The 20,540-nt window shown below is 41.6% G+C and overlaps 1 protein-coding gene, 2 non-coding genes and 3 pseudogenes across 3 annotated transcripts in view; 4 read left to right on the top strand and 2 right to left on the bottom strand.

The window, feature by feature from the left end:
* The first annotated feature begins 95 nt into the window (after nt 1–95).
* LOC142449168 (FH1/FH2 domain-containing protein 1 pseudogene) lies at nt 96–759 on the top strand (annotated as a pseudogene).
* A 486-nt stretch (nt 760–1,245) lies between these two features.
* Nucleotides 1,246–1,896, top strand: LOC142449167 (FH1/FH2 domain-containing protein 1 pseudogene; annotated as a pseudogene).
* Nucleotides 1,897–5,570: 3,674 nt separating this feature from the next.
* Nucleotides 5,571–5,631, top strand: LOC142449551 (U7 small nuclear RNA). The gene has a single exon (XR_012784700.1). It is a non-coding gene; the product is annotated as a U7 small nuclear RNA (small nuclear RNA).
* Nucleotides 5,632–11,727: 6,096 nt separating this feature from the next.
* Nucleotides 11,728–11,856, bottom strand: LOC142449422 (U2 spliceosomal RNA; annotated as a pseudogene).
* Nucleotides 11,857–18,151: 6,295 nt separating this feature from the next.
* LOC142449473 (U6 spliceosomal RNA) lies at nt 18,152–18,258 on the top strand. Its single transcript, XR_012784633.1, has one exon. It is a non-coding gene; the product is annotated as a U6 spliceosomal RNA (small nuclear RNA).
* A 1,042-nt stretch (nt 18,259–19,300) lies between these two features.
* LOC142449166 (uncharacterized) overlaps nt 19,301–20,540 on the bottom strand; it is a 38,029-nt gene continuing 36,789 nt past the window's right edge. Inside the window, exon 4 of the mRNA XM_075550854.1 lies at nt 19,301–19,332. The gene's annotated coding sequence lies outside the window, so the exon portion shown is untranslated. The remainder of the gene's footprint in view (nt 19,333–20,540) is intronic.

Below are 20,540 nucleotides of genomic sequence, written 5' to 3'. Positions count from 1 at the left end.
CTTCGAGCATAGCATCTACAAAGCTTGATTCCTGGAGAGTGTGGCCACACCCGAAACATGGAATCAGGCTAGACAGAGACACTGTCTGAGGCCATATGACATTGCTACCTGTACATGTTATTAAGACTTCCTTGATCAACTTCAACATGTTTGCTGTCAGCAAGCGTAACACTGAGAAGCTACTTACTGATCATGTCTATGGAGAATGAATGACAAAAGATTGAGAAGGCTCCGCGGATCAGTCAACACTGAAATACCCTTGAGCCTGTGTACTTACTGCTCATCCTCACCCCAACTGGGGGCCTGGCCACCCACTTACAAATCTAGGCCTTCAAACTCTGGGGCTCCCAACTGGGCAGTGACAGCACAGAGCGGGACATTGTAGAGACTGTTTGACCTGAAAGTGGGCATGGAAGAGTTGGTGCAGAATTCCACTGTCCACTGCCTGCTGAACACCTTCCTGATTGTGGACAACTTCCTAAAGGGCTCCCAAAACAGTGGTTTTGAGCTAAACTAGCTGGAGAAGGTGTCAGGGATGAAAGACATGGTGTTTCAGCTGTCACTGCTGCACCATTCTTGCTCTCTGTTGCTCCCGATTCGGTCTCTGCTCAGAAATGTTCACTCTCAGCCACTGTGCTAAGGTGGACTTTGAGCAGCTGATTGAGATCTGGGACAGATGAGTGCCAGAGCAGGGCAGCTGAAGAGAATCTGCGAGGTCTCAACTTTGTGTGTCTGTATGCCTGTGGTAGCCAGGGTTGATTAGAGAAACAAATTCATAGACACTCATATAAGAAAGAACTTTATATAAAAGAACAATTGTATATTGAGAAACATCCCAGCCAGGTCCGGATCAAGTCCATAAGTCTGATATTAGCCCATATGTCTGATACCAGTCTATAAATGCCTTTTCAGACTCATGCAACACATGCAATGACACTGCCTGCAGAAAGATCACAGGCCAGTGGGGGGAAAGTCTTGTGGATCCAGCGGCGGTGGAAGCATTTCAGCGCTGGTGTGGGTCTCCACATGGTTCTTCCAGCTCCAGGGTTCAGGCTCCATTAGCATAGCTCCATGTGGCTTGTCAACAGGAATGTGTAGCAGAGAGAAAGTATGTGTTCTGCCTCCAGGGAGGAAGAATAGTTTCCAGAATCCATAGGAGGTCATGCCCACACAGAGACCTCAATGGCTAGGATAGGTTAGACTCTACCACCTCACTCAAGTTGATTGTAGATTTTGTAACTGTCACACCACCTCACCCACTTCCTGCCCCAGTGTGCCCACTGTGTTGCCATATTGAGGGTAGTACACTTCCGAGTCTGCAATAGGTCCCACATCTTCCTGCTCTAGCTGGGCTACAGGGCCCAGCATTCCAGGAGATGTGCATCATGTAGTTCTGCCACACACTGTGCAAGTTTACCTTGGAGGTTAAGAGCAAGTACCAGCAGCAGCAGAAGTAGCCACTTACCATGAGGGTGTTAAAACTCGTGGATGCATGGCCAATGAGAGAGGGTTATCAGGTGTGGCTAGAGAGACATAGAGGTCCCTGTGGCTGTGGGTGGTGGAACAAGTCACACCAGTATGTGGAGTCTGCTGACTAGCAGACCTGAGGATACCACACATAGGTGCCACAGCAGAGGAATGGTCCTGAGCAGCTCCGTTGCAATGTCCACCCCAGTGGGGCCCTTCACAGCATCTCCAGAAGAACCCCTGGGATCTGGTTCACCCCTTGACACTTCCTATGAGATTATGGGCATACTGGTGGAGTCAGTGACCAGGAGAAGTCCTTGTGCTTTAGCAGCTTGGGAATGCAAACCTTCCAAGAGCAATCTCAAGTCTTTGAGATCAACTTTGAAGCGAGGGCTCAGAGGTGAGCAGGGCCATAATCTCAAAGTGTGAAGATGCTGCCTCCTGGGAACCTTTTGTGCCTGGGCCTAAGCCTGGGTTTGAAAGGCAAGAAAGAGACTATCATGAGAGGAAGGCCTAGAGCAGAGTTCTTGTTTCTCCCCCAAACTCCAGTGCCCCTTGGTGCTCAGGAGCTCCTGCCTTGAGCAGTATTACCAGTGTGTCTGTGCATGTGTGAGGTCCCTGAACCATGGAGCAAAGTAAGTTTTCTTGGCCAAAGAAAGGGAATGGAATTTTCCCATGAACTTTTTGAATTATATATATATATATATATATATATATATATATATATAAATAATCTAAGTCAATGGGGAGGATACAAATATAGGGAGAGAGAGCACAAGATGGTAACACAATGCGAAGATTATAGCCAATGTCACTGAACTGTATATTAGTGATCATCTGTATAGATTTTCACCAAAAATATATAAATATTTGAATATGTATATATGACACATATGGAGAATTATTCCACATCTACTGAGCTTTAAACGTGTAAACAGGTCAACAGAGATAGAACCATTTTACAATATCCATATGCATGTTACATAGACCTGGGACTGCCCAGTTAGAAAAATTATGTAGATAGCACCTGTATGAGGCTGGGTTATCTAGAGAAACTATCCAGTGGTATTCATCAATGTATAAAAAAGAACTTTATATCAAGAAATAATTATAGATCAAGAAGACATCCCATAGGGGGAGATGTGGGGGTAAGGAAGTGGTGTTAACTAACCCAGGGAAAAGGGAACAACATGGGATCCAAATTGGTGGTGAGGGGGGAGTGGCAGGCCTGGTAGGGAATGATCAAGGGTAAAGTAACGTAAAGAAGAGGTATAGCTATAACCCAGGTGGGGATGGAGCATGACAGTGGGGCAGGGGGAAAGTCAAGGGAAATAGAGGAAAGAGCTAGGAGGCAAAGGGCATTTATAGAGGTCTAGACAAAGACATGTACATGCAAATATATATATGAGGATGGGGAAATAGATCTATGTGTCTATATTTATAGGTTTAGTATTAAGGTGGCGGAAGAACCTTGGGCCTCTACGCAAGCACTCCCTCAATGCATGAATACTTTCTTCTATTAAATTGGCATTCTATGATGTTCACCCTCCCGACACAACTGCTGAAGCCAAAGCAGGTGAACAAGTAAATGTGGTGAAGAAAGCTGATGGTGTCCGGCTATCAAAAGAGATAGCATCTGGGGTCTTAAAGGCTTGAAGGTGAACAAGTGGCCATCTAGCTCAGAAGCAACAAAGCCCACATGGAAGAAGCACACCAGTCTGTGCGATCACGAGGTGTCAAAGGGATCAGGTATAAGACATCATCAAAAAAACAAAAACAAAAAACCCTTACCATAGTGAATGAAGGGGGAAGTGCAGAGTGGAGACCCAAGGTCCATTTGTTGGCCACTGGAGATCCATTTGCAGAGGGGTCTAGGGGAGGAGATGAGTCAGTCAGGGTGCGACGTAGCACCAATGAAGAATACAGCTTTCCTCCAGTTCCTAAATGCTTCCTCCCTCCCTCCACCCCCACTACCATCACAACCATGACCAGAATTCTACCTTGCAAGACTGGATAGAGGTTGTACACTGGTGCAGATAGGAGCTGGAGGCACAAGGAATCCAGGGTGGATGATACCTTTAGGACCAGGGGTATGAGGGGTGATACTGGGAGAGTAGAGGGTGAGTGGGTTGGAAAGGGGGAACCAATTACAAGGATCTACATGTGACCTCCTCCCTGGGGGACAGACAACAGAAAAGGGGGTGAAGGGAGACGCCGGATAGGGCAAGATATGACAAAATAATAATTTATAAATTATCAAGGGCTCATGAGGGAGGGAGGAGCGGGGAGGGAGGGAAAAAAAGAGGACCTGATGCAAAGGGCTTAAATGGAGAGCTTTTAATTTTAAATGCTTCAAAAATGATTAGGGCAAAGAATGTACAGATGTGATTTATACAATTGATGTATGTATATGTATGGATTGTGATAAGAGTTGTATGAGCCCCTAATTAAAAAAAAAAAAGAAGAAGGCATCCCAGCTCAGTTCAACCTAAGTCCTTAAGTCCTATATTAGTCTATAAATCCTTTCGACTTACATAGTCACATGCTAGTGATGCAGAGCAATCAACACAAAAGCAGGAAGATCACAGGCCAGTGGGTGCAGCAGTGTGGATACAAAGTTGATAGAAACACGACAGGATGTGGAGGCTCTCATTATTGGTGGCAGAGTCCCAGCAGGCAGGAAGGCAAAGTGGCAGAGAGAGAGAGCAGTTCAGTTCGCAGTGTCTTTCAGTTGAACTCTGCCCCTAGCCAGGAGTGTCTAGTTAGAATAAAATCATCTAACTACCACAGCACCTTTGAGGCCTACCTACAGCTCTTGCTGTCCCTCCTCCTCCAATACCAATGATTGGATGACAGATATTGTATTTCTTTAAACCCAAAAATAGATAAGGAAACACTTGATTTGGAGGTGGGTTGGGGATGGGGGTGGAGTATGCCCTATGTTCCTACCAATCCACCTGGTAGTGATCACATTTGTTCTCCATCAGTATACCTTTCGCCACACTTGGTTGTTCTGGGGGTCTCAAGAGATAAGGAAAGAATAATTTTAAGATACAACCACTGCTTTGTTTATCAAATGAAGAGACTGGTCACACTTGGACAAAAGTTACACTGGCTCTTGTCTCCTTATTTGTGACAATAGAACCAAGATCAACAGTCAGGCTGCTTTACTGTTTCCCTCCCAAGAAGGAGATTTAAATAGGTGTAGCTGGGATGAATGTATGAATGTGTGTGTGATTTTTCTGGGAATGGGAAAAAGTGGATTTTTGTTTGAGACAACTCACTCCTAACCCAGGATAGTGTAGGCTACATAAGTGAACAGTCCCCCAAAGCCCATTCTATGATCTGGCCCAGCAAAGATCTTCCCCAACAAAGGTATGCAGGTAATCTGCTTCCAGGGCATTTGGACTAGAGATGTTTAACAGAAAGAAGACGAAAGACTTAGGAAAGCGTTACATTGCTCACATGTTCTCCTTACTCAGGTCCGTCCATGAGAGGACCACATTTTATAACCCAGTGCCAGCTGTCTGCACATTAGTCTCCTGAAGGTGAGTTTTCTGTCTTTAGTACCCCAACTACTCACTATAAACCTCGTATGTGCCAGGACCTGCAAGTATGGAGGACTTGGTCCCTGCCTTTGAGCAGCCTGCAATCTGTAGGGGAAGTACACATTCTCCAGGCACTAGCCCTCCGATGGCTGAATGGCAGCTGGAAGGGTAAAGAAGGAGGGATTGTCAGGGAATCTTTTCTCCTTCCCTGTTCTGAGGAGATGAGTTTTAGTTTTGTGTGTTTTATTTAATTTCAGAGCTTGGCAAACTGTTGTCATAGGGAAAATAAAAGGTTGGTTCAGTAAATGAACAAACTTCATTCTTTCTCTTTGAATAGGAAAGGAAGCCTGACCACTTTGTGGTTTCGATGACACCTCCTCCCTGCTCTAACATCAACAATGTGTCCAATCCCACATTGTTGAAAAAAAAAAAGTATTAGTTCTAGATAACCTTAGATTGAGAATGGTGACCAGATACACTATTCAGGTTTAAGGAAAATCATAATTACATGAGAGATACATCCTAGTAATATAGTTTACTTAAAATTCTAGCACTTAGTGTTACAGCTCTTTTAGAACTTGTCTAGCAGGTTTTCTGGTTTTCCCGGAAAACCCGCACACACCAGTAAAACAGTTACTTTACAAAAAAAAAAATTCTAGCACTTTGCACATAGCTATGGAACCCTGTAAACTTCCTTGATCTTTCTGTGCCTCAATTTACTTATTATAAAATAGATAATTCCTACATATACTTCATAAGGTTGTTATAGAAATGAAATAAGTGATTGTAGATATAGTTAGGTTAAAATATAACACCTTATCATTTGATCTCTCTTTTGACTTGTTTTGAATTTTTTTCTAGTGTTTATTTCTGCTTTATTTTAACAATCCTGTTGGCACATGATTCCCATATCACATAATTCAATAATTGAATCATATTTAAAATAGTTGTGCTATCATCACCACAATAAATTTTAGAAAATCTTTTTCTTTCTTGTACTCCTTGTTATGAGCTTTCCATTTTCCCACAATTTCTCTCCTGCCATATTCCCCAAAGCCCATCTGTAGACAAATGGATATCCCTCACAGAAGGGTCACACAGAAGGAATGATTCAGCCAGGGTGCAAAACAGCACCAAGAAAACACACACCATTCCTCTAGTTCTTTAGTGTTTCCTCCCTCCCCCTATCATGACCCCAGTCTTACCTCACAAATTCTGCTAGACTGGAGTAAGTACATTGGTACAGACAAGCGTTTTTAACATAAGGAAGCTAGGACAGATAAACCCTCAAAAACAGTAATGGGATAGTGATACCATGAAGGTAAGGGGAGGATTGGGGATGGAGGGACAAGGGGGAGGAAGGGGGAAGGAACTGAAAGCAATGATGGATGTATAACTACCCCCCCAAGGGGGATGAATAACAGAAAAGTGGGTGAAGGGAGACGTCGGATAGGGCAAGACATGACAAAATAATTTATAAATTATAAAGGGTTCATGAGGGAGGGGGAAGCGGGGAGGAAGGGGGAAAAAAGAGGACCTGATGGCAGGGGCTTAAATGGAGAGCAAATGTTTGGAGAATGAAGAGGGCAATGAATGTACAAATGTGCTTTACATAATTGATGTATGTATGGACTGTGATAAGAGTTCTATGAGCCCTTAATAAAACGATTTAAAAAAATTTCAGTTGTACATCACCGTGAATGAGGGGAGTGTGTGATGGGGACCCAATGCCCATCTGTAAACAGCTGGACATCCCTTGCAGAGGGGTAGTGGGGAGGAGATGGGTCACTCAGGGTTCAGTGTAGCAACAATGAAACTCAAAACCTTCCTCTAGTTCTTGAACGCTTCCTCCCCCCCAATTACCATGATCCCAATTCTGCCCTGCGGACCTCGTTAGACCAGAGGATGTACAGCGGTGCAGTAGGGATCTGGAATGAACCCCTCAGGACCAGTAGGGATGGATGCAGTAGGGATGGATGAACCCCTCAGGACTAGCAGTGAGAGTGGGGACACCCAGAGGGAAGGGGGTGTAGAAAGGGAGAACTTATCTCGGGGATCTACGTGTAACCTCCTCTCTGGGGGATGGGCAATGGGAAGGTGGGTGAGGGGGAGATGCTGGGCAGTGTAAGATAAAATAATAATTTATAAACTATCAAGGGTTCATTGGGGAGGGGGTAGCGTGGAGGGAAGGGGAGGGGGGAAAAAGGAAAATGAGCTGATCCCAGGAACCCAAGTGGAAGACGAATTTTGAGAATGATGAGGACAATGACTGTATAAGGGTGCTTTACCCAATTGAAGTATGCATGGATTGTGATAAGAGTTGTATGAGCCCCAATAAAATGATTTATTAAAAAAAATTTCCGTTGAATAGTATGTCCTCATATTAAACATCTATACACATTTTGAACAAGCATAAATCACTATTTGAAGTTTCTAATATGACAATTGAGGATGTTTGTAAACTACTGTAATCTAAATACTAGTCATATAGCATAATATATATATCTACAATTATTCAATGTTTTAATAATACACTAGAGAGATTAATTTTACATAAGTGTGTTGAAAGAAATGGAAGAATATATTTTAAGGTATTTTCCACAAGCTCAGGACATTTGTTTAAACTTTTATCCAAAATGAACTAAGCAATGCTGTATTTTCAAAATTTATCTTAAACCTTTCTTCAGCAGCCAGCTCTAACAATTAATCTTATAGTTATAATTGAATTTAAAGTTATCTTTTGATGAAAGAGGTGGATTAAAGTTTCATGAATTCCTGTGTGAATTTTCTTCTGAAGGAAAATAAAATTCACAATGTTCTCTCAGATTTGTAAGAAATTCTGAAAATATTCTGCAGATGTATATTAAGATCCTAACCTACACCAATGATGATCATTAAATTATGGAACATGCCCCCCAAAATAAAATCAAGTGGTCTTGTGCAGCAGATTTACCTAATGCAATGCGGCATTATTTCTTCTCTTGACTGCTACTTTCATGAGCACTGATTCTAGACCCAAGCAAGACAAAATCCTCGACAACTTGAGCCTTTTCTCCATTTATCATGAAGCGATCTATTGGTCCAGCCGTGAGGATTCTGGTCTTTTCACTGAGTTTTAATCCACACCGAGCTGCAACCTTTGGTCTTCAACAGCAAGGGCGTCAGATCCTTCTTTCAGCAACAACAGTTGTGTCGTCTGCACAACTCAAGTTGTTAAACTTCTTCCAATCCTACTGCCACATTCTTCTTCATATAATCTTGTCTATCTGATTATTTTCTCAACATATTGATTGAATGAATATGGTGAGAGGATACAGCTTTATAGCACATCTTTCCCGATTTTTAAACCATGCAGTATCATTCCCTTGTTTTGTTTGCACAATTGCCTCTTGATCCAGTGCAAGTTCTGCATGAGCACGATCAAGTGTTCTAGAACTCCCAGGCTTCTCCAGAACACCCATAATTTGTTATAATCCATATAGCCGAATGCCTTGGCAGAGACAATAAAACACAGTATATATCTTTCTGGTATTCTCTACTTTGAGCCAAGAGCCATCTGACATATATGACATTAGCAATGACCACCCTTGTTCTACAATCTCTTCTGAATCGGTCCTGAACCTCTGGAAGGATGATATTTAGCAAAATAGAAAATTTTAAATGGCAGTTCAAGAAAACAAAGTAAAATATTATAATGAAATGACTTAGAATTAAAACCCAAGAAGAATACACTTAGCATATCTTAAACTGAGAGAACTGAAGAAAACAAAATTCAAGAATAAAATTAACCACTTAAAATCATCATTCAGTGGCATTATTCCCTTTACAATGTTTAGTAACCAACCCCTCTAATTCTAAAACATTTTTATCACCCTTAAGGGTGGTGGATCAATGGTAGAAATCTTGCCTTCCACAAAGGAAGCCCAGCACGTGTTCAGTAGCTAGATTTAGGGATGGGGGATTGTGCCTTCCTTGCCTGCAAAGGTCCCCTAGGGGACTTTGGAAGAAATCAGGCAACCATTAGATGCTTATTGAGTTAGTTTATTGGGCCAACCTGGTAATAAACACATGTGGGGTTAATTGAAGGGCGGAGAGCTATATGGCTAGGTGAGCCTCGCCTTTCTAGTTCTTGGTTCTCTCGCTTTGTGATGGTCGGACCAGGGTGCAGCTGCATTAGCCAGGTCCTTGCTTCAGCTGGCAAGGCTCACTTCCTGCAAGACATCCCTGAGGAGAAACCACATGGACCTATCCCGATGCAGCCCTGGGTGCTGGAGGAGCCGTGTGGAGACCCCTGCCAAGCCTGAGATGCTTACACCTTCACTGATTCAGCTTTCCTCCTGCAGTCAGCATCACTGAGTGTGTTTTGTGAGATGGAGGACTTTAGGGACTGGTGTCGGACATATGGGTTAATGTTGGACTTGTGAGCTTGGGCAGCACTGGGTTGGGATGTTTTCTTGATGTGCACTTAACCTTTATATAAAACTTTCTTATACATGAGTTTCTGTGGATTTGTTTCTCTAAAGATTAACACACCTATAAAGACCCCAAACTGAGCATGCTCCTATTCAAGCCCCCGAGTCAGGTGGGTGACAACACCTGGGCAGTCCAAACTAGGCAGAGGCTCATGACATCACCCAGTTGGGCTCAACCTAGTCACTGGGGTCAGCCAATACCATCAGCCATGTCTTCCTAGCCAGAGGCTTGAAATATCCTGGCTGTGGGAAGGCTGCCCTTGTTTACCCTGCTCCTGGTCAGCGGCAGTTCAGAGGGTGGGGGTGCACACACGCTGCCCAGGCATGCCCCCTCAGGGCCTGTCCGGGGCCTACATGTGCCCACTCCAGGCCTACTTGGGGGCCACAGCCTCTTGGTCCCCATGTCACCACCTCTGGGTCCACATGCTCTAAGCCTCTAGGTTTCTTGGACTTCTGGCCCCCCAAAATCCCCCAATTCCATATGTATGGGTGTTCCTTTCCACATGATTACTCATGCCCAGTTGTGAACTCCACTGTGGCTCCCACATGGCTTGGGATGCTTTGAGATTGTAAAGCCTGAAACTTGTCCTATACTTCAAGAAAATCCACTTGCATTACAAAACAGGCTTCCTCGTGAATTCTTCTATCGTGCCAATCCAAGACTGAGGTATTACCCATCGAGAAACCTTATACAAGCACTTCACTTGTTAAGAGCTCTACATATGTGTCAGAGCCTGAATCCAAAAGTGGAATCCAGAAGACTGTAGCCAGAATGCTAACTCCATTTTGACTCTTGACAAGTTCAGACACCACTCTGTGTTCTTTACACATTGAACTGCCCAAGTAATTGTGTCAATTCCAAGAAAGCAGGGAATGGCAGTGACCATGGTAAATCCACCCTCAGGAAGAGCAGATTAATGTTTTTGCAAAGGACTAGGAAACAGCCTAAGGTATCATTTTCAGAACAAAGACTTTTTCAGAACAAAGAATTTTACAATTACAAAACCGCAATTGTTCCACATAGAATATGAACAAAACAAAAAATGTTCTATGTCCAACAATTGCCCATTTTCGAACACCTATGCCTTAATCCTATAATCTTATCAGCATCTTCCTCCACTCATGAAGGTTTGTAAAACAGCCACTCCATGCCTTTATCCACCCCCACTGCACTCCCCATTTTTGGTATCCAATTTCCAAACTGCCCATTTCTGTCAACCTAATGCTCTGAGACAACCACAGCACCCTAGGTCATGCCATAGGCCCAGGTTTTGCACAAATCTAAAACTTCACATCAGCCAAACCATTTTTGTCTTTCCTCTAGTCCAGGTACAGAGTGGCAGTGGCCAGACTCAATCCACTTTTTTCTGCATTTTCCCCACTTCCACTCAACAAGTGGATCCAGGTGGTCACCTTGTGAGCATTTTAGATGCTGGCAGGCTCCTTTTAAAGTTAAATCCTAGAGTTCCCAGATGCTTCAGGCCAAGACATAAACTGCTTGCTTAAGATTCAAAAAAAGCCAAAGCTGCACCCCCCCACCCACCTTTTTTCCAGTTTTCTAACAGTTTAGTGGTCTTTTCAAATGCAAATGTCCTGGCACTCAATGCAGAGTGGGGCTTAACTTTCTACCTTGCAGGCAATTCCTAATACACATTTAACAGATCCACTTGTATAGGGGCCACCCCTTGAGGCTGGCATGGTTCCAGCAGGCAGGGAGGCAAAGTGGCAGAGAAAGAGCAATTTCCAGTGTCTTTCACTCTTATACCAAAAGGATTATGACCCTAAGTAGGCTGCAACCTAATTGACAGGTTGAACTCCATGCCTAGCCAGGAGTGTCTAGTTGACAAAATCATCTTACTACCACAGCTTCCCATTTATCCCCAGCCACTCCTGCTATATCCCTAAAAAAAAACCTATTAATCCAGTTGTCTCTCTACATTTACCTATCCTAGATTTCATATGCAGAAACACATTTTTAAAATAACAATACCAAAAGGGAGGAAAACATCAAAAGAAAGCAGAAAATATTAAAAACTAGGACAAATATAAAATGGGCCAAAAGAGGGAACAAATGATGTGTCTGTTTCTTGTTTTTCAACTGATAAATTTTAAGTCTAACTACATCTGGAAGAATCCACCATACAATGTACTCTGCTAGCAAAGTTATTCATATCTCTGGTCAATGGTCAGAAGGTATTCACCAAATGCTTAACACACATGGGGACCCTGCCAATGGATTTGGGGTTTTCACTGTCATCCATAGTTTTGCAAACTGGGTGCTCAGAGTTTCAGCGCAAATACTGTACCTCTCCAGTCTTGGATTTTATTATTTACTACACTTGATCTTAGCCAAAAGGCCGAGAAGTGATGGATTTTATTATTTACAATCCTTGACTCACACAAGCTGGTGTGCTGGCTGCTTGTTTTAAGATAAGCTTATAAGACACCAGCCATTATTTTTTTCTGATGGCTGGGTATGAGGCACTAACCTCCACAACCCAATGGGTCCTAACAGGTGGCTGTGTAATTGAAGGATAAATTAAAGAAACATCAGATAAGGCATGCAAGGGCTCACCTCTTCTGATGGCAGGCTCCAGAGAGAGAGAAAACATGTATTCTCTTACAGGCTTATATAAACTTGGGGCAAGCCCTGGTAAGCACATACATAGGAAGGGGAGGTACTAGGGGCATACACGTGACAGGAAGGCACACATATGTAACAAGGTAGGCGGGTTCTAGAGATAAGTTGGCAACTTAACTTTGGTCCACCTTGAGCTGACTTGACCTTAGGTGTCCTGAGCTCTTCTTCAGGGGAATAATATATGATCCTTATCAGAAGGGAGTAGGCCATACTTAGGGTGGGGCAGACAATAGGGTCTGATTGCTTTAAAAGGCAGACAACCTTCAGGCAGATAACTTTCAAGCTTGTAGTAAGCAACCACGAGCTTGTAAGAAGCATCATAAGATTGACATTAGAATGGGTGTGGATTGTGAGGAATAATTTTTAGTTCGAAGAATGTGACTGAATTCATTTCCAATTCACAAATATGAAGGCCTTTCTTTACCAGAGTCTGCCTCCCAGACTCCTTAAATGTGAGTTTAGAGAATGTGTCTGCATATATTCTCTTTATGGTTCTCAGTTTCCCATGGCCGAATACCATCTTCATGGCTGTTTTTAAATGTTCCACAGTATTCCACTATGTGTATGTACTAGTTTATCAAACTATCTGTTGAGAGACATTTAAGTTATTTTTTCTTTGCTATTTTGAATAGTGCTACAATGAATATGGAAGTACATCTACGTAAATCAAATTAATTTTCACTAGGTTTCTAGTTCATATAGGCAGGTTTATTACCAAAAAACAAAATAAAACCAAAACCATGTCCCTATACTCAATGGATGGCTACACAAAGATTCTCTTTAATAAGGAAGGGCAGAAGTGCTATAGCAGCAGCAGACCCCGGAGCCAGAGCATGAGATGCAGTGGTGGACTTCCCAGGCAACAGAGCACATTTTCAAGTACTTTGGAGTAAAAGATAGCTTTTGGAGTGCCTCTGGGCACTTAATTGGAGGAGTGGGTTTGCTGATCCACAGATCCAGAGCTGGGCGCTTTCAGGTTGAAGCTGTTAGTTGAGTGACATGTCCTTTGGACCTTTATTGTCAGTTCTGAAAGAGCTTTGCCCATGAAGGGCAGGGGCCAGTCCAAGAGACTGAGGTCCATGGAGAGGTCTGCCTTCAGGCACAGCAAAAAATTATCCTGATGGGACAACCGTATCCTGAGCATTTCTTTTTTTTTTTTTTTTCCCCTGAGCATTTCTTACCTCACTTATAACTTAACTTTCCCAATCAACCCATGATTAGGAGCATTGTCTGTGAATTTGGGTGACTATGTAGTGAATTAAAGAACCAAGTCACAGAAGTAGAGAGCCGTGGAAAGATGGCTGATGTCCGGATTGAGTAAAAGGGATGGGGGAAAGGGATGTCTGACCTCTGCTTTATGGCAATAAGCCCTGAGAACCAGAGGAGGTCAGAAGTGGCCCCCGGCCATTTCTTCAACTGGCGTTGGTCACTGTTTATTGTTAATCATGTGATTCATGAGCAGGTAGAAGTGAAGGAGTTTCATGTCAGTGGACATTATGGGTAGGAGTGCTGTCTTCTGTTGGGTGGGGAAAACAAAACAAAACAAAAGAAAACAAAAAGCAAGGGAAGATGCTTTACTAAAAGCAAAAAACATCCTTGAAAAAAGAAAATAATAAATTTTATAATAAAAAAGAGAAAAGAACCGAGGGGGAAATAAAGCAAATGTCAATAAGAAAATAAAAATGAAAAATTGTAGGAGAGAGCATCCCGCGAGTTTCTGCAGGAACCACTGACATTCAACGATGTGGCTGTAAAGTTCACCCGGGAGGAATGGCAGCTCCTGAACCCTGCTCAGAAAACGCTGTATCAGGATGTGATGTTGGAGAACTGTCGGAATCTGAGTTCCTTTAAATCCAGAAAGACGATGATCATTTGCTTGAGCACTTGCAATGTGAAAGATGCATGGACAAAATGGAACGGTGCTACAAATGTAATACATTGGGAAGTATTCTTTCTCAGCACAAAAACTATTTTTTTCCAAAGGAAAATTATGAGATGTTTGGCTTACCTGAAAAAATCATAAAATCAGATTTAATCATTCTGGAATCAATTCAGAACAGAAGGAACAAAATCCACAAGTCAGTTGTGCTCAGTGAAGATGAGAAAACTTTTCTCTACAGTGAACAAGAGCAATTTTGTACTGAAATGAAATTCCCTGAGTGTGAACCACCCAGGCTCATGAAGTCACAGTGCATTCAGCATCAGGAGTCTGATGAAATTGAGAAACCAAACACAGGCGATAAACGTGGGACAGCCTTCATCGAGGACTCTGTGCTCTATGAGCAGCAGATTATTGATGTACTAGATAAGACCTATGAATGCAGTCAGTGTGGGCAAAAATTCAAGAAAGCGTTCAAACTCAATGAACATTATCAAAAAAGTCATGAAGGACAAAAGCTAGGAAAATCCTTGCAATGTGGGAAAACTTTTCACAGTGTGTCATACCTCAAGGGACATCAGGAACCTTATGTGGCAGGAATGTCCTGTGAATGCAGTGAATGTGGGAAAGATTTCACCAGGAAGAGCGATCTCACTGTTCATCAGCGAACTCATACTGGAGAGAAACCACACGTATGTGGTGAATGTGGCAAAGCTTTTCTCAGGAAGAGTAAGCTTACTGTTCATCAGCGAACTTATACTGGAGAGAAACCCCATGTATGTGGTCAATGTGGCAAAGCCTTTATCCACAAGAGTGCTCTCATTGTTCATCAGCGAACTCATACTGGAGAGAAACCACACGTATGTGGTGAATGTGGCAAAGGCTTTAGCCAGAAGATTTCTCTCACTGTTCATCAGGAAATTCATACTGGAGAGAAACCCCATGTATGTAGTGAATGTGGAAAAGCCTTCACCACGAAGACTGCTCTCACTGTTCATCAGCAAACTCATACTAGAGAGAAATCCCATGTGTGTAGTCAATGTGGAAAAGCCTTTCTCAGGAAGGATGGACTCACTGTTCATCAGGGAACGTATACTGGATAGAAACCCCATGTATGTGGTGAATGTGTCAAAGGCTTCATTCATAAAGGAAATCTCAAAACTCATCTGCCAATTCACAGGAGAAAAACCCTATGTATGTGGTGAGTGTGGTAAAGAAGATGTGTGGGAACAATTCATCCTGAGGATGAATGGACCAGAGTGAACCTGAACCTCCACAACCCTGAGACAAGAAGAACTAGATGGTGCCCAGCTTTCACTGCTAATTACTCTAAAGGGATCACAAAAGAGGGTCCTGAGTCGAGTGGGAGAAGAAAGTGGAACAAACCAAAATCATAAAATAGATCAGGTTCACTGGTCTGATGTAGGCTTGGATTCCCCAGATTATGGCCTCTAGTGACTCTTCACTCTTGGACCTGTACTTACTCCTCTGACTCAGATTTCAGCCCAACAATATACAGGCTTGGGGGGAAGAATTACATCTGAGAGGTATACACTCCTTAGAACAATCAACCACACTAAATCAAAAGGACAGCATTTGCTTATGGATAAGAACTTTTGAAAACAAGAAGGAACAGGAAAGAAGGATGAATAATATAAAAACACAAGGAGGGCTGAAGTGGGAAGAATGCTGGTATATTTTGGGAATTGCAATCAATGTATGAATTGAATGGAATCCAATTTATTCTGCAAAGTTTTAAAATCATAAAAGAGTTTTAAAAAATGAAAAATTTTAAAGGAAAAAAATAAGAAGGTAGAGAAAAAGTAGAGAAAGCCAAAACAAAACCTGAACTAAGGGAAATAAGAAAAATGAATATAAAAGAAGGAAAACTAGAAGAAAATAAAGGACAAAAGACGCAAGAAAAATGATAAAAACAAGAGTAGGAAAAGGAAGAAGTGGGATTGAGGGATGGGCAGAGCACCCAGGTGATTCTCTTGCTTGATCAGGAGGTAGCAGAGGTTGGTGAGTCACATGGGTAGCAAGGGCACAATGCTTGATGGAGTTCCTGCTGGCCTAGAATATGATTGATTGAGGCTGTGATGGTAAGGAATAATGTCAACTAGACATGCCTGGGTAAGAGGAGGGGCAGAACTCAACCTAGCAATGGATCACAGCCTGATGACACCTCCTGGAGGTCAAAATCCTTTTCGTGTAACAGAGAGAGACTGAGGAGAGCCCAATCAACTTGGCCCTTTGCCTTCTGCTGCAGCGGGATCTTGCATCGGGTTTCTCAGTCTCCGGTAGTGTTGCAGGCCAATCACAGGAGCCATCAGCACAGTACACATGGTGGCGACTTCAGACTTCTGCTCCACCAGCTTGTGCGCCTGCTACCTCTTCTTCATCATTCTAGCTATTCTTGTTCACAAGCTTTTACAATTCAGAAGCCTGATGAACTGGACTGTGCTTAGGTATTTTTATAAGCATTTCTTGATATAAATTTATTTATTTTGTTATAAAATCAAAGTACTACTTTTACACAATATGAACACCAATATAATTATAATTGTAAAAAGAAGAATTTAACAAGAATTTCCAAAAATTTTCGGATTTCCAAATCAGAATCAGGTGTACATTTACTCAAAATTGTCTTTACATGAAGCACGAAAGGGAATAGCATAAAAATGAGTAGTTCTGTAGCCACTTTATTTTTGCTGATCAACAAAATCAGCTTTTGACCATGTCCTTGTTTCTTTTCTGTTTTTAGGTTTTTAAGAAGATTTATAAGATATTATTTCATGAAGAGTATTTTCTTCTCACAGTGATAGAAAATTTGGCAGTGGGTATCAGTGATGGTTGCTCAAATGATTAACATAATTGATGCCATTAAATTGTACACGTGAACCATGTGAAGTTTGCAAATGCTATGTTAAATGTTTTTACAAATTTTAACAGCGTTAATTAGGTACACACACACGTAAAGGTAATTTGGTTGCTTTTGGCAGGAGAGTTAGTTCAATCGCTGTCATCTGCTATGGCCTGGAGCCAACTTTGGCCTTTTGCAGGTGAGAGTCCTCTCTGGCTGCTCTTCCACAAAGCTCTCAGGAAACAGGTCAAATGCTCTCACTGCCCCCTTGCTTCTTCTCAAACTGGATGCCTTCCCTCTTACTTTCTCACAGGGTTACTTTTCTTGGTTGATACTATCCCTTTTACCTGTTTTTGTCCTTGTTTCTTTTGTCCAGCTTACTTTTTGCCATTTTTCTGCTGCGCATGAGCTATCTCTGGGCTGGGGAAGTCTTGAGTTGCAACAACCTGGTACGTTGTAGCATGAGAGGGCCTGCGTAGGTTGCTGGAGGGAAAGGGAAAGTTATTACTATATACAATATTACAAGTGTCACAGGATACTGGTTTTATTTCTCTTGAGAATGCAACCTAACACATGGTCCCAGGAGGAGTTCCTTCTGGCCCAAGAAATGGCTGCTCCTTGGGAGACAGACAAGGCTTTTTATTCCTGTTAACAGTCTTGGAAACTCTCAAGGGCAGTTCTAGTGTACCCTATAGGGTTGCTATGAGTCAGAATCGACTTGATGGCAGTGAGAATATTTTATCCAGCCTAAGGCAATGTCCACTTACCCTTCTAATCCTGCTTATTAATAAGCTCTTGAATGTGATATACTTATTGCAGTTCACTAACCAATATATATATATACATATATATATATATTGTCCAATATATATTTTTAAATAAATAATTTTATTTGGGGCTCTTATAATAATCCATACATCAATTGTATCAGGCACATTTGTACATATGTTGCCATCATCATTTATGAAACATTTTATTTTTACTGAACCCTTGGTGTCAGCTCCTTCCTCCCCTCCCCCAGAAGAACCAATATTAATACATTACTATTAAGTAAAATTCACAGTTTGAATTAGGATTCAATGTTTATATTGTACCAGTCTATGAATGAAGAAAGCACAATGTCATTAAAGAAGGATAGAAAATAAACCCCAAACTATTAAAATGGATGCCAGATGACACTAAGAATTGCTCTTGAAAATGAGTAGCTAAAAGAATAAAAGATGATGAAATAAAAGAAGTGAGAATGGAAATTTTCAAAGGGCATCTCAAGAAGACAACGTAGTGCTCGCTTCGGCAGCACATATCCTAAAATTGGAATGATACAGAGAAGATTAGCATGGCCCCTGCGCAAGGATGACACGCAAATTCGTGAAGCGTTCCACATAAAAAAAGAAGACAAAGTAAAGCATTATAATAAAGCATGAAAAGACACTGACTTAGAAAACCAGTGGAGGAGAACAAGCCTCATTTATGTCTCAAGTGGAAATAACAAACAACAAGCAAAACATTCAAGCTTTGAGTTGCAATATTGAAGGATTCTGTGGGCAAAATCCACATTCATTTATCAGCTTGTTATAAAATGGTGGCTTGCAGGTTGCTGTGATTCAGGAAACTATGCCATCAGCATTTCAAATATTAACAGAGTTGCTCAACAGTGAACAGAATTCAGTGGTTTTCAGATTAAGAACAGATGAAGATGAAGGGCCATTTGGTTGCTAAAAGTCAGAATTAGCCCAATGGCAGTGGGTTGTTTGTTTTCTAGAAGAGGCAATACTCTTCTGAAAAACTAGACACTAAAAACCTTATGAATGGCAGTGGTACATTATCTGATATAGTGGCAGAAGATGAACCACTCAGGTTAGAAGACTGGTAGTTGTCTAATCTGTTGTCAATTTGAGATTTAAGAGTGAAGGGGTGGCGTTTAGCCTGTCAATCAGGTCGCAGCTTGATGACCTCATTTAGAGGCAAGAAGGAGATAGCTAGCTGACTGGCGGCTAGATACACAGACACTCCCTGGGAGCATTCCTGTGGACATGACAGATGGAGCTAGAGCCCTGGAGGTAAAGGAGCCACATGGAGACCCCTACCAGCACTGAGAAGCTTCCACTGCCACTGGATCCACAAGACTTTGCACCCTCTAGCCTGTGATCTTCCTGACGTCATTGCATGTGTTGCGTGTGTCTGAAGATGAATTTATAAATTGGCATCAGACATATGGGCTAATATTGGACTGATGGGCTTCATCTGGACTGAGCTGGGATGTTTTATCAATATTCAATTTTTTTGTATATAAATCTTTTTCTTATACACATGTAAATGTCTATGAATTTGTAATTCTAGTCTACCCAGACTAACACCAAGACAAAATCCTACTGAAGAAGAGCTGCCACCTCACAGTAGCATTGACTTTAATGGCACTGATGGAGCAAAGCTTTCAAGACCTTCATTTTCTGTAGGGCAAACTCAAATTGAGAAAAAACAGCTGTAAACATCCATTAATAACCAGTACATGGAATTCATGAAGTATGAGTCTAGAAAAATTGGATGTCCAAAAATGAATTCATAATGATTGATATCCTATGTAGTAGTGAGCTAAAATAGACTGGTACTGGACATTTAAAATCAGATAATAATATGGTTTACTACGCCAGGAAAGACAAATTCAAGAGGAATGGCATCACATTCATCAACAGAAAGAACAGATCGATCTTGAAGTATGTGATAGGATAATATCTGTACACCCAGAAGGAAGACCAGTTAGTATTATTCAAATTTACATATCAATCACTAAAGCTAGTGATGAAGAATTGAAGAATTCTATCAATTTATTCAGTCTGAATCTAATCACACATGTAATTAAGATGCACTGGTTATTATTAGTGCTTGGAAACAAAGAGGAAGAATCAGTAGTTGGAAAATATAACCTTGGTGATAGAAACAAAGCTATAGATGGCATGATAGAACTTTGAAAGACCAATGATTTTGTCATTGCAAATACACTTTTCAACAGCATAAATGGTGACGATACACACGGACACTGCCAAGTGGAATACACAGGAGTCAAATGGACTACATTTGTGGGAACAGATGATGGAGACACATCATTATCAAGGAAAAACAAGTGTAGGGGCAGACTGTGGAAAGACCATAATTTGGTCATACGTAAGTTCAGGTTGAAACGGAATAAAATGAAAACAAGTCCACCAGAGCCAAAATAGGACCTTGAGGGAATGCCATCTGAATTTAGAGACCATTTGAAGGGCAGATTTGACTTACTGAATACTGATGACTGAATTCCAGGTAAGTTGTGGAATTACTTCATACATGAAGAAAGCAAAAGGCAAATAAGAAGACAAGAGAAAAACTAAAGTTTATGTCAGAAGAAACTCTGAAACTTGTTTGACCATAGAATAGATAAATCAAATGGAAAAATAGAAGGTAAATTTTCACAGGGCAACACCAGAGAACAAAGTAAAGCATTATAATTACATATACAAAGGCCTGGGCTTGGGAAACCTAAAGGGAAAAACACACTCTGTACATCTCAAGCTGAATGAAATGAAGACAAAGTTCAAGCCTTCAATTGGAATACTGAAGGCAAAATATTGATGTAGGAAGCATTAAAAGAAGAGGGAGGGTGTATATATAAAATCACGGTACCAAAAAGAAT

Source organism: Tenrec ecaudatus, chromosome 5 (assembly GCF_050624435.1).
Source record: "Tenrec ecaudatus isolate mTenEca1 chromosome 5, mTenEca1.hap1, whole genome shotgun sequence".
Classification (NCBI taxonomy): Eukaryota; Metazoa; Chordata; class Mammalia; order Afrosoricida; family Tenrecidae; genus Tenrec; species Tenrec ecaudatus.
Note: the sequence above shows the minus strand (reverse complement) of the source record. Positions and strands in the feature narration are given on the sequence as shown.